Source organism: Equus przewalskii, chromosome 26 (assembly GCF_037783145.1).
Source record: "Equus przewalskii isolate Varuska chromosome 26, EquPr2, whole genome shotgun sequence".
Lineage (NCBI taxonomy): Eukaryota > Metazoa > Chordata > Mammalia > Perissodactyla > Equidae > Equus > Equus przewalskii.
In genome coordinates this window covers 30,856,422-30,867,914 of record NC_091856.1, presented here as the reverse complement: position 1 = coordinate 30,867,914, position 11,493 = coordinate 30,856,422, and the positions used below count along the sequence as shown (strand labels likewise).

The 11,493-nt window shown below is 55.2% G+C and overlaps 1 protein-coding gene across 2 annotated transcripts in view; it reads left to right on the top strand.

The window, feature by feature from the left end:
- Window positions 1-11,493, top strand: part of NIBAN2 (niban apoptosis regulator 2) — a 52,882-nt gene that overhangs the window by 2,589 nt on the left and 38,800 nt on the right. Inside the window, exon 1 of one of the 2 annotated variants that reach the window (XM_070596579.1) lies at window positions 4,192-4,961. The exons of the other annotated variant lie outside the window; for it this stretch is intronic. The gene's annotated coding sequence lies outside the window, so the exon portion shown is untranslated. Of the gene's footprint in view, window positions 1-4,191; window positions 4,962-11,493 lie in introns of those variants that run through there. 2 annotated transcript variants of the gene reach the window in all.

Sequence of the window (11,493 nt, the reverse complement as noted above, 5' to 3'; positions counted from 1 at the left end):
ACACCAGCGGCCCCGTGGGGCTGGTGGCAGGATGATTCCTTCCTGCTTTCATGAGGGAGCCTGCGTGGAGGAAAGAGCCCTGGCCTGGGAGCCCGGCGGCTTGGGCAACTTCAGGCAGCTACTTGCTTACTCTGTCTGGGTCTCAGTTTCCCGAGCTGTGAATTGAAGGAGGTGTATTACCTGATGGCCGATGTCCTTTCTGGTTCTGAGGGCCTGACAATACCAAATTTTTCCCACAAATCTCCTCCAGACTTGGGCCAGCTCAGGGTCCCAACATTGACTCCATAGTATGTTAGCTAGCGTGACCTTGGGCCAACATCTTAATCTTAATTTTCTTATCTATAAAATGGGAATAATAGTAGCTTCCTGCTAGGCTCTGGTGCAAGGAATTGATGAGATAATGCAGGTAAGAAATTCACCCCAGTGCTTGGGGCAAAGTGAGTGCTCGCCAACAATTGCTATTGTTATTGAGAATTCTCATTTGCTCTCTGCTGTTGACTCTCTGGTGGGGGAGAGAGTGGTCAGGTGTTGGAGTTTGAAGGAGGCAGTTGGGGCTGTGGTTTAGGTCCTGTTTCTCTGAGGTTTCTCCAGTCCTGTGGGGCAGGGTGGATGCTGGTTCCCTGGATGCAAGCATCCACCTGAGGTCTTAGAAACCCTGATGACTGTGCCTTCTGCATTGGCAAACGTATGAGATGGATGTGAGCTGTCTGGAGCAGGCCCAGAGGACCTATATGACTAGGAAGGAACTAGGATGTGGAGAGGTGAGGGGGTGACACCAACCTACACCTTCCACCTGGCCTAGAGGACAGGACTATGACGAGTGAGTGGAAGTCTGGATGGTCCATGTCCACACTGTATGAGGGGTTCTTTGTGTGTGTTCTGAGCCACATAAACCATGAGGGAGTAAACTCATGGTTGCTCAAGGTGCGTAAGTAGGCGTTGGATGCTGTGCCCTTGAGGAAACCTGGCATTGCCTGGGGGGCTCTTCTGCCTCTAGGACAACCTTGAAGGACTCAGCTGTTAGTCCAGAAATTCTGTTGACCAGGGTGAAATTGTGGGGGCCAAGGAACCATGCCTTCCCCCACCCCCGCCATACGCCCTATGGTTTATTACCTGAGAGGGCAGGTGAAGGAGTTTGCCAGTACCTCTCTTCTCCTGGGCTCACCTTTCCTCTTGCTAATTGTTTTTTTAAGGAGCAGCTTTATTGAGACATAATTCACCTGCTAGACAATTTACCCACTTTAAGTGTACAATTCAATGTTGTTGTTTTTTGTATATTCACAGAGTTGTGCAACCATCGCCACAATTACTTTTAGAACCTTTTTATTACCCCTGAAAGAAGCCCTCTTCCCATAAGGAGTCACTCCCGTTTTCCCAGCTCGAGGCAACCATGGCTCGTGTTGACTGATTGCGGAAGTAACGCACGCACCAACAGTTCAGGAGTGGAAAGTAAAACAGTGAGGGCCCCCTCCCTCCAGTCCCACTGCCCAGAAGAAATCACTCCAGTTTGGTGTGTCACTGTTTCCAAACTTACATCTCTGTGTACACGGGCATGTGGCTCTGTTTATAAAAAGAGGTCCCATGATATCTTTCTGTGGTTTGCTTTTTTCACTCCGTATAGTGTGACCGTCTTTCCGTGTCAGAACACGAGGCTGCCTCCTCCTCCTCTTGGTGGGTTTTCTCTCTGTGCACGGCGCAGGTTATTTATCCAGACCCCTTGGCACGGACTTTCGGGTTGTTTCCATTACTAGTATTCACGGTGCTCCCTGAACCTGGTTGCACGGGTCCCGCCCCAGGTTCCATATCAGAGGCCTCAAATCAGAACTCCTGAGTCACGTTTTGATGTATTGACCATTAGCCTCTGAAAAGGCTGAAGACATTTGACCCTCCCTCCCGTCAGTACTAGCACCTCAGGCTTGAATATTGTCTCCTGTTGACCATCAGACAGGAGAAAAAGGGTATCTTGTTTTTTTCTGAACTGATTTTATTGCTTTTAATTTTATTTTTAAGATTTTATTTTTCCTTTTTCTCCCCAAAGCCCAGTACATAGTTGTATATATTTTAGTTGTGGGTCCTTCTAGTTGTGGCATGTGAGACACCGCCTCATCATGGCCTGATGAGTGGTGCCATGTCCGTGCCCAGGATTCAAACCGGTGAAACCCTGGGCCACCGAAGTGCAGTGTGTGAACTTAACCACTCGGCCATGGGCCGGCCCCATCCAAACTGATTTTAAAAGCCTACCTTTCCACTTTTGGGAAGTGGCTGGAGGCCCCAGGAATGAAGGGATGAGGTGTCTGCTCTCCGCCACCCCCCACCCTGGTACTGGCCTTCCTAGTTGCTGCCCTGGGTCTTGCAGAGAGACCAGGCTGGCCGGAAGCAGTGCCCGGCCTCGCCTGGGCTGCTGCCCTTAGCCAGGGTCTGGGTCGGCCCCTGGGGGTGAAGCGTCTGGGGATTCTGCTCCGCTCTTGTGTCGGTCTTACATAACATGCTTTTGTTGGCGTTGACCCTGCCCTCCCCCTCCATCCAGCCTCACTGTGTTCCTTTCCCACTGCCCAGGCCTGAGCTCTGGCATTGCCTGCTCGGAGCTGCCTCCCGCCTCACCCCTCCATCCTTCCCGCCTCACCGCTCCGTGCTTCCCACACACACAGCCAGAGAGAACTTTCTAAACCCAAACCGGGCCATGGCCTTCCCTCCTGCCTCCTGAGGAATGGAGTTTAGAGACAAGACGGAATCGCTCACCGCCGTCCTGCAGTAACCACTGTATTTTTCAGTGGTATTTCCGTTCCGTGTTTATTGTTATACGTTGCTGAGACCATGACTCAATTTGTGCCTTGCTTCTTTCACTAAACGGTTTCTAATAAGCATTTCTCCCAGGTCATTAGAACCTTCCTGGAAGCATCCCCAAAGGTCGCATCTCATTCTGCATCCACGCAGACCTTTTCTTACCACCCCCCCACCCCGTGCTGGACATCACTGCGCTCTGCTGTGACTGGACAGTGGATTTCAGGGGCAAACGAGGTTCTGTGTTTGTTTCCTTTCCTGCTCTGGTCAGTTTCCCTGCTGGAGACACACTCATCCTCTTGCCCTCCGGCCAGTGCCCCCTGGCCTGCTTCCATGGACCTGGGCATTTCCCGGGAGGCTCCTTCTGGGAGCCCCGGACACCTCTGAGCCTCTTTCCAGGGGGGAGTGGGCTCAAAGAGGCTGCCTGTGAGCTGGGGACATGGACTGATGACGGTGGCCTCTGGGTGTGTGACCTCGTACATCCGGCTGCTTCCCCAGCCTGTGGCCTGCAGGGGCTGCAATGATAAGTCTCCTGCGTGAGGATGGTGGCTGATGGAGTAGGGAGGGCCCGATCAGGCTCTGAGCAATACCTGTATGATTGGGCATCATTTAACTGAGCACTTACCCTGTGCCACGCCTTCCTTTGCCTGTATTACCTCATTAAATCCTCACCCTCCATGCCTGTCCCCCATCTTTTAGAGGTGGGAGCAGAGCAGGTCAGTGGCAGGCCCAGACTGGGGAGTCCAAGGCCTTAGCTGTAAAAACCATGCTCCACTGTGACTGCACAGATCCCGATGTTGGGAGTGGGCAGGGGCACAACAGGGAAAAGGCCCCAAAGAGAGGCAGGTGGGGAGGGGAAAGGGTCAGGGGAGGGGGAGGAGGCCTGGGGGTGGGGAGGAGCCGAGTGGGAACTGAGCTGGGTGTGTCGGAGGCTCCGGTATGGTACATAGGTTGCACAAATCTATCCCTCTCGTCATTACTCAGTCTGAGACTCCAGTCTCCCTTTGGCCAGTTCTGCTCTCCTTCCCAGCGCCCCCTCCTCCTCCTCGAGCAGAGCTCATGACTCACTTCACCCTGGGTCTCCTCACAGCATCGTCCTGTGGCTGCAGAAATTCCTGAGCTGCTTTTCCCGTCCCCCTGCCCCACCCCCCATCCGCTTCCCGGCCTGAGGAAGAAGAGTTTTTCTCTAGACAGGGCTGGGAAGAGTTTTAAGGAAAGATGAAGGCAGAGGCCTAGGTTTAAAACCCTGGAGGGTGGAGCAGAGTCGTGCCCCCATCTTGGTTGAATCTTACGGCCTGAGTCATGGAAGGCTGCAATCTTACTGATCTCACATATTTTAAAACTGGAAGGACAGGAACTGCCCACCTCTGCAGGGCACCTGGTTCCACCCCCTGGGAACAGGCCAGGTTTGGAGATGTGCTGGCCCGGAGAGGTGAGAGGACCTGCCTGTGGACACCTTGGATGGGGAGTTGGAAGAAGCAGGGAGTCCAGAGGTTTGGGGCAAGGCTCTGCAGTCAGACTGCCTGGATTTGAGTCCCTGCTTTGCCACCCGGTGGATTGGTGTTTTGGGCAAGTCGGTCAGCCTCTCTGAGCCTCAGTGTCCTCTGTGAAAGTGGATGACAATACTGGCTTCTCAGGGCGTGAGGATCATGAGTGACAGGCCCTGGATGTGCGGCACCGGGCTGGGGAGAAGACAGTGAGTGGTGGCTGCGATGATTGGCACTTCATGGAAGGAGATGTTTCAGCTCTGTCCTGTGGTCTCAGGCACCCCCTGCCCCCTGCCATGTGCTCCGGGAAGTTGGCATGCCCCAGGTTGAGGAGCACCAGCCATGGCCCTGGGCGCCTATGGCAGCCAGTCGGCACCTGGAGGGCAGTGAGACAGGGTACACATCAGTCATTCAACAGCATCGTCCACTCTGCTTGGCGCTGGGAAGGGCACGGAGGATAAACAGGCAAAAAGACAGATGGGAATGTGCCCCCTTTGCCTGGTTACCTGTCCAGAACTAGACTTTCGGGTTTTGAGCCTGATTCTGTTGCTTGTTTGCTGTGTGTCTCTGGACCAATGGCTGTGCCTCTCTGTGCCTTTTCTCCCTGTCTGTGACCCCAGGACCAATATCTACTCATGGGAGTTTTCTGCCTCTGAAAACCGTCTCCTAGATGTCTCAAGGTGCCTTCCAAAGGCAGGGCTGGATGGGTTTGGATGTTGGAAGTTGAGGTGGAGGGTCCGGCTCTGCATGCCTGTGAGACCCTCCAGGGCTCTGACAAGCCCTGGCCCCAGACACACTTGGTCATTCTTCCTTTTATTCTTTCAGTCAATAGTTATTGAGCACTTGCTGTGCCCCAGGCACTGTACTAGGCTCCAGGAACACACTGATGCAGAGTCCTATGTGGCCCCTGCCCATGTGGCGCTTCCTGGCCGGCTCTCCCGCCGCAGGGTGAGGGGTGTTCTCAAGGTGCCAAGCTTCTGTGGGGAAGTGTGACAGGGGAACTGGCCTAGTGGGTGAGGGCAGGATGGGTGAAGTGGAGGGAGCCACAGAGGCTGGCCTTGGAGAGGAGGGGACTTTTCTGAATGTCTGGGGAGGCCTAGGAGGGTGGATGAGAGGAGGGGGGCCCAGTGGTGAGAGTGGGCTTGGATGGGTGTGGCTGCGGGAGGGGACAGTCAGGGGAGGTGTGTGTGTGTACAGGGGTGATGGCACAAGCCAGGCCCCAGTGACCGTGATGTGTGAGGTTGGGGAGATCTGGTTTCTGTTCTCCTAGGCCCTGTGGGATTGATGGACCCCATAGATTGTTTTATTAAGGCAACCAGTGGTCCTGCAGCCTCTGCTCCCATTCCTCTGATGACAGGAGCCTCACTCCCTTCCTAGGCAGCTCTGAATATGAGAACCTTCTTCCCTTCCAGGCGGAGTGGGAAGAGGGCCAGGCCTGGGTTCTGAGGACCTGGTTTGAGATTTGTCTCCAGTTTCTTGATATTTGGCAGGTGCCTTTCCTTCTCCGGTTCTCAGGTTCCTCATCTGGAAGTTGGCATAATAGGAGCCCAGACCTGCTAGGCTGTTGTGAGAGATGGATGAGATGATGAGGGCAGAGCTCTGTGTTTAAGAAGGCATTGGCTCCTGTCATCATTAGTCCTTACTGTTGTGTATAGTCCATGATAGCACGTTGGCCAAGGGGGTCCCTCCTCTCAGGGGGATCAAAAGTGCAGGGCGTGGGCCGGGGCGCTGCATGCAGGGTCCACGTGCAGGGGCGGGGGCTCCAGTGGGTCACTGGTCATCCAGGAGAGGCCCAGGAAGAATGAATTGTGGTTTGCAAAGTGTGAACCCCGCTTTTCCACCCATACATCTGAGGCCAAGCCAATTGCAGCTGCCGTCTGTCCACCCAACACTCCATGCAGAACAGAGCTGTTTGTGTCCAGCTGAGTTGTCAAGCCAGAATCTTTTAGAAGAGGAGTCCCTCCGGCAGGAAACTACTTACCTTCTTGTGCTCTACCCACCTCTAATCCACCCCACCTGCCGGGAGCCACTTACGTGTGCAGGCTGGGAGGGGAGAGCCTCAGGGCTGGTGCCAGGTAACCTTTGGCAAGTCCTTCTTCCTCTCTGGCTTCGCTTTGCCCATCTGTGCAATGGGTCACTAGGACAATCTCTAGTGCCCTTCTAGCTCTGGCCTCTTGGGAGCCTGTGGGCCTTGGTCTGCATGGAAGGCACAGAGCAGATGGCCGGCAGATGGTTATTGCATGATGCCATCTTGCTGTGGAAGGAAGGGCTCTCTCTGAAAGCTGTCTGAGGCCAGGCCTGGGCTGGATGGTGGGGATGAAGTAGTGACACAAGCCCTTATCTCCTGGGACTCACGCCAGCCAAGAAGGTTCCATCAAGCTGGATGTGATGTGGTTCGTGTTACAAAGACAGTGGATCTTTATATTTTCCTGAGTCCAAGATGGTTTTAAACACTGGGTCAACCTAACTCTAGAGGCAGCCTGTCTGGCAGTGACTGGGAGGCAGCTGGCTTTTGCCACCAAGGGTCCTCCGGGCTTGTGCAAGTTACTCACCCCCTCGGAGCCTCAGCTGAAGTTACTCGCCCCCCCTGGAGCCTCAGCTGTCAGTTAAATGGGACGGTGATGCCTGCCTCCGAAGGGTGTGGAGATTCTGGGAGGCAGTAGTTCCTGGCGCTTGGAAGGTGCTTGGTCGATGGCAGTTGCATTGAGCTGTGTCCTGGGGGAGCTGTGTCATTTGCCCTGGCCTGCCAGGGATTTCAGGGACCATCTGGACGTCCGGAGGGGGAGTGAGTTGACAATTGCACTTCTGTTTCACTTTTTGTTTTTGCTTTTCTTCTTTGTTTTTTGGAAGTGTTCCCTGCAGGGGGTGGAGGGGTGGGAAGGGGTGAAAAGAGAACAGAGCTCAAGCTTTGGGGAGTCTGGCCTTGTTGGGCCGCGGAGCCGCGCCTCGTGTGGAAGGTGTGTTTGTGGCCTCCTTGCGGTCTGCTCGGGCCACGGCTGCCGCTGGCTGAGTTTGGAGCTTGCTGATGGGCAGTGGCTGCTTCTCTTGTTCTGGCTCAGACCCTTCTCCCTCCCAGCCAGGAGGGCCCTTTGCAATCATCTCACCGATCCCCTCCTCTATTTCATTCCTGGGGAAACTGAGGCCCACCAGGAGGAGGGGACATCCCCAGGGTCTCAGAGGCTGCAGAGCTGGGACGGACACCCAGGGCCCCGACCCCAGCACAAAGCCCTTTTCCCCACTTCCTGTCCACCCCTCTGCCCCATGGACAGCCCCAGACAGCAAAGACCGGTCGGGGAAGGAGTGAGTGGCCTGGGTGGGGCTGTGAAGGTTATAATTTTGAAAACTGAGTAAACAAACAAGCCCTCCGTGAGAGAGAAGCGCCCTGTGCTGGCCTCACAGATAGGCCTGTGTCTGAGGAGACAGCCCGGGCCTGTCCACACGCAGACACTGAGGTGTTGTGGTGCGTTAAAAAAGCCAAAACTAGACTCCCCTCCCACCCGCACTCCCATATTTAAGGCTGCCAGGAAGAGGAGAGGGGAGAGGATGGAGTGGGGCCCGACCCCCTGGAGTGGCCGCTGCTCAGCCCCCTCCAGGCTCAGCCCAGCACAGTCACGGCTCCCTGTGTGACTTTGGTCAAAGGGTCTCCTCTCTGGGCCTCAGTTCCCCATCTCTAAAATGGGGGTGAGCCCGTCTCTCAAGGAGGGTGGTGAGGGTCGGGGTGATTTGAGCCAAGTAGTTGAACACAGGGAGCCCTTTCTCTCACCCGGACCGAGGCCAGCTAGGGCCTCAGAAACCCTTCATTTCTTTCTGGCCAGAGGCGGGCACCTCTCTCAGAGCAGAAGGGTCACTTTCTCAGCGACCCCAGAGTCTGCCTCTTCCGGGGGGACCAAACTTCCCATCCAAGTCAGGCTGCAGCCAGCCGCCCAGCTCAGCTTTCCTGTCTTCCTGTTGGGATCGTGGCAGAATCTGAGAGCAGCTGCTTCTGGGGCCTGCCCCGCAGGCTGGGGGCCCGGCTGCTGGTGTGTCCTGGAGCCCCCCGGGGTGGGACCCAGAGGACTCCCTGTGCCATTAGGGGCAGAACTCCTTGCTTCCCTCTCTTCCTGAGTCCCCTCTGTGGCTTCTGAGGAGTCCGGCTCTGTGGATGGGAGCTTGGTCGAGCCTCCACTCTGGGCCTCAGTTTCCCCCACGGTTCAATGAAGGGGTTGGATGAGAGCCTCTGGAAGGCCCTCTGGGTCAAATTCCAGACCTGGAAGGCCCTGCAGGCCCTGTGGACTGACCCCTGCATTCAGGAACAATCTTCCCTGGGCCTCCCCTGCAGTGGACGGCTGGGCCCCCTCCTCACAAGGTTGTAGTTCTGATCTCAACGATAGGAGGACCATGAGGGCTCGGTCACTGTGGGCTCCCCTGAGGGGGACAGCGGGGCTCACAGGTCAGAGCTTGCTTCACCAGCTGCTGGCTAAGTGCCCCCAGGACAGTTCTCTTTGGGTTTTTATGTCTTAGTTTCATCAGCTGTCAAATGGGAATGATAATAATGCTTCCCTGGGTCGTAAAGGTTAAGTGACATTATGTGTGTTTATAACCTGCCTTTATGCCTGCTTAACACAGTGCTGGACAGAGAAAATGCTCAAGTATCAATAGCTGTAATTAACATTGATTAGTTTAAATTGTTTTAATTCCTCACTAGTGAATGAATGGATGAATGTCTTGTAAGGTTCATGTTCTTGCAGCGGAGGGACCCGAAGCTGCTTGGAGGAAGGGTCTGGTCGGTGCGGGGGGTGCGTCGGGGGTGCAGAGGGGCCGGGCAGGTGCAGGCTGGTTCTGACTTCCCCTCTTCGGGTCTGGAAGGAGTGGTTGGGGCCCCACCGGGTCTGAGACTGCAGGCACCGAGCACGCACGTGCAGTGGCGCACGGCTTCCTTCCTCCCCTTCCTCCGGGCGTGTATTCCTCTCAGTCTGACTCACTGGCTTTGAGCTTTTGTTCGTGTCCTTGAGCCCCGAGGGTGAGGCCGGGAGAGGCAGGGCCTGGGGACTCGCTCTTGGACAGGCTGACCTTCCCCCTCTGCAGCTCCAGGTGCTGGGCCACCAGGACGGAGCCCCTAGCGTGACAGGGACACCTGGGTCCTCATCTTGTCATCCTTACTGACTCCCTGTGTGTCAGGCACAGGAGCACACGTTGACTGAGGGCCCACTGTGTGCTCGGCACCCTCACCAAGCCTGCCCAGGCCCTGCCCACGTAGGGCTCAGGGCTCTGCAGGAGAGCCACATCGAGCAAAGGGTTACCAGCAGGTCGTTAATTAGACAATTAGCAGAGGACAGATCGCTGTGACTAAATGACCACCCTCCCAGAGAGCTCGCACGTGTGGGCTCTGCGCCAGGCCCGTGTGGGGCACCGCCGTGCGATGGCTCAGCAATACCTGTTCATCCTCCTGTCACAGGTGAAGAACAGGCTCCTGGTGGCCAGGGGAGTTGCCCAGGGTCCTCTGAGTGGGTGGGACGGTGAGCCCAAGTCCCCTCCCCTCTTGGTCCTTCAGTTCCTTCTTAGGACAACGGGCCCGTCTGGGAGGGGAGCTGTGACAGAGGCCGGGGTCCTGCTGCTGGCCCCACACAGGGCCAGGGCTGTCACCTGGGTTTTAGGACGACGGACACAAGCCTTGGGGACGGTGTAACTGCAGTGCTGATCTGGGCTTGTACCCCCCAAAATCCTTTCTTTGTGCATGCCTAGGCAGCAATGTGGGGTACAGAGGCTCCTGTGGCTAAAGCAGTGGGTCCTTCTAAAGGCCAGGCGGGAAACGGCTGTGCAAGGAGTGTGGTCCTTCCCCGGTCGCCACCACCCACAGGAGCAACAGCAGAAAGGGGGCCCGAAGCACCACACCGGGAATTTACCTGAATGTGGCCAGGTGGTTCTGTTACATTACAGCATCACTTAGAACAGGAAAACCTAAAAGGGAAACAATGTCTGTCAGTAGGAGGTGTTCAGTGGTGTAATATGTAGCGATTAAAAGTGAAGCCACCTGGGGCTGGCCCTGTGGCCCAGTGGTTAAGTTCGCACGCTCCGCTGCAGGTGGCCCAGTGTTTTCTTGGTTCGAATCCTGGGCGCGGACATGGCACTGCTCATCAAACCACGCTGAGGTAGCGTTCCACATGCCACAACTAGAAGGACCCGCAACGAAGAATATACAACTGTGTACTGGGGGGCTTTGGGGAGAAAATAAAAAAAAAAAGTGAAGGGGCCGGCTCGGTGGCACAGCGGTTAAGTGCGCACGTTCCGCTTTGGCGGCCTGGCGTTCGCTGGTTCGGATCCCAGGTGCGGATCCCAGGTGTGGACATGGCACTGCTTGGCAAAAACCCATGCTGTGGTAGGCATCCCACATATAAAGTAGAGGAAGATGGGCATGGATGTTCGCTCAGGGCCAGTCTTCCTCAGCAAAAAGAGGACGATTAGCAGTAGTTAGCTCAGGGCTAATCATCCTCAAAAAAAAAAAAAGAAAAGTAAAAAGTGAAGATGTAGTTCTGTGTGTCCCCGAGTGGATATGTCTGTACAGATGTAGAAAAAACATGGAAGGAAACTTGTCAAAATGTTAATAGAGATTTTTTTTTGGGTGGTAGATTCATGGATTATTTAAATTTTTTCTTCAGTCTTCATTCTCTCTTTTCTTTTTCATGGTAAATATTTTAAATAAAAAAGAATAGTCGTATGGACCATATTTTGGGGAAAAGTTTGATTCTTCTGTCTGACTCCAGAATCTGAGCCACCATGGCCTGGTGAGAGCCCCAGGGGTTGCGAAGCACAGAGCGGGCTTGGAGAAAGGGAGAGAGCAGGGAGGATTCTGGAAGTGGGGGTGTTTGAGCTGAGTCTCGAAGAACAGGATGGATTTTGGCCCCTAGAGTTGGACTATAGGCAGGTGGGGGAGTGGCCTGGCACAGAGTTCCCTGTGTGTGGAGGGGAGCCATGGGGACTGTGGCTAGAGACAGAGGGGCAGGCTCGCATGCCTGGCAAAGGAATTAGGGAGTGGGGAGCCCTTTCTCATCGAGACTTGCTGGCTGGACTTTAGAAAGAGGATTTCGCCTCTGCCACTCTGGGTGAGAATAGCAACAAACATGCATTGGGTGCTTACTCTGTGCCTGGCCCAGGAGGCACCTGTGGCCATGGATGGATGAGTCTGGGGGGGCGGTTCAAGCCAGAGATGGTGGATTGATTCCATAATATGGAGTCTCTCTCCGTGCCA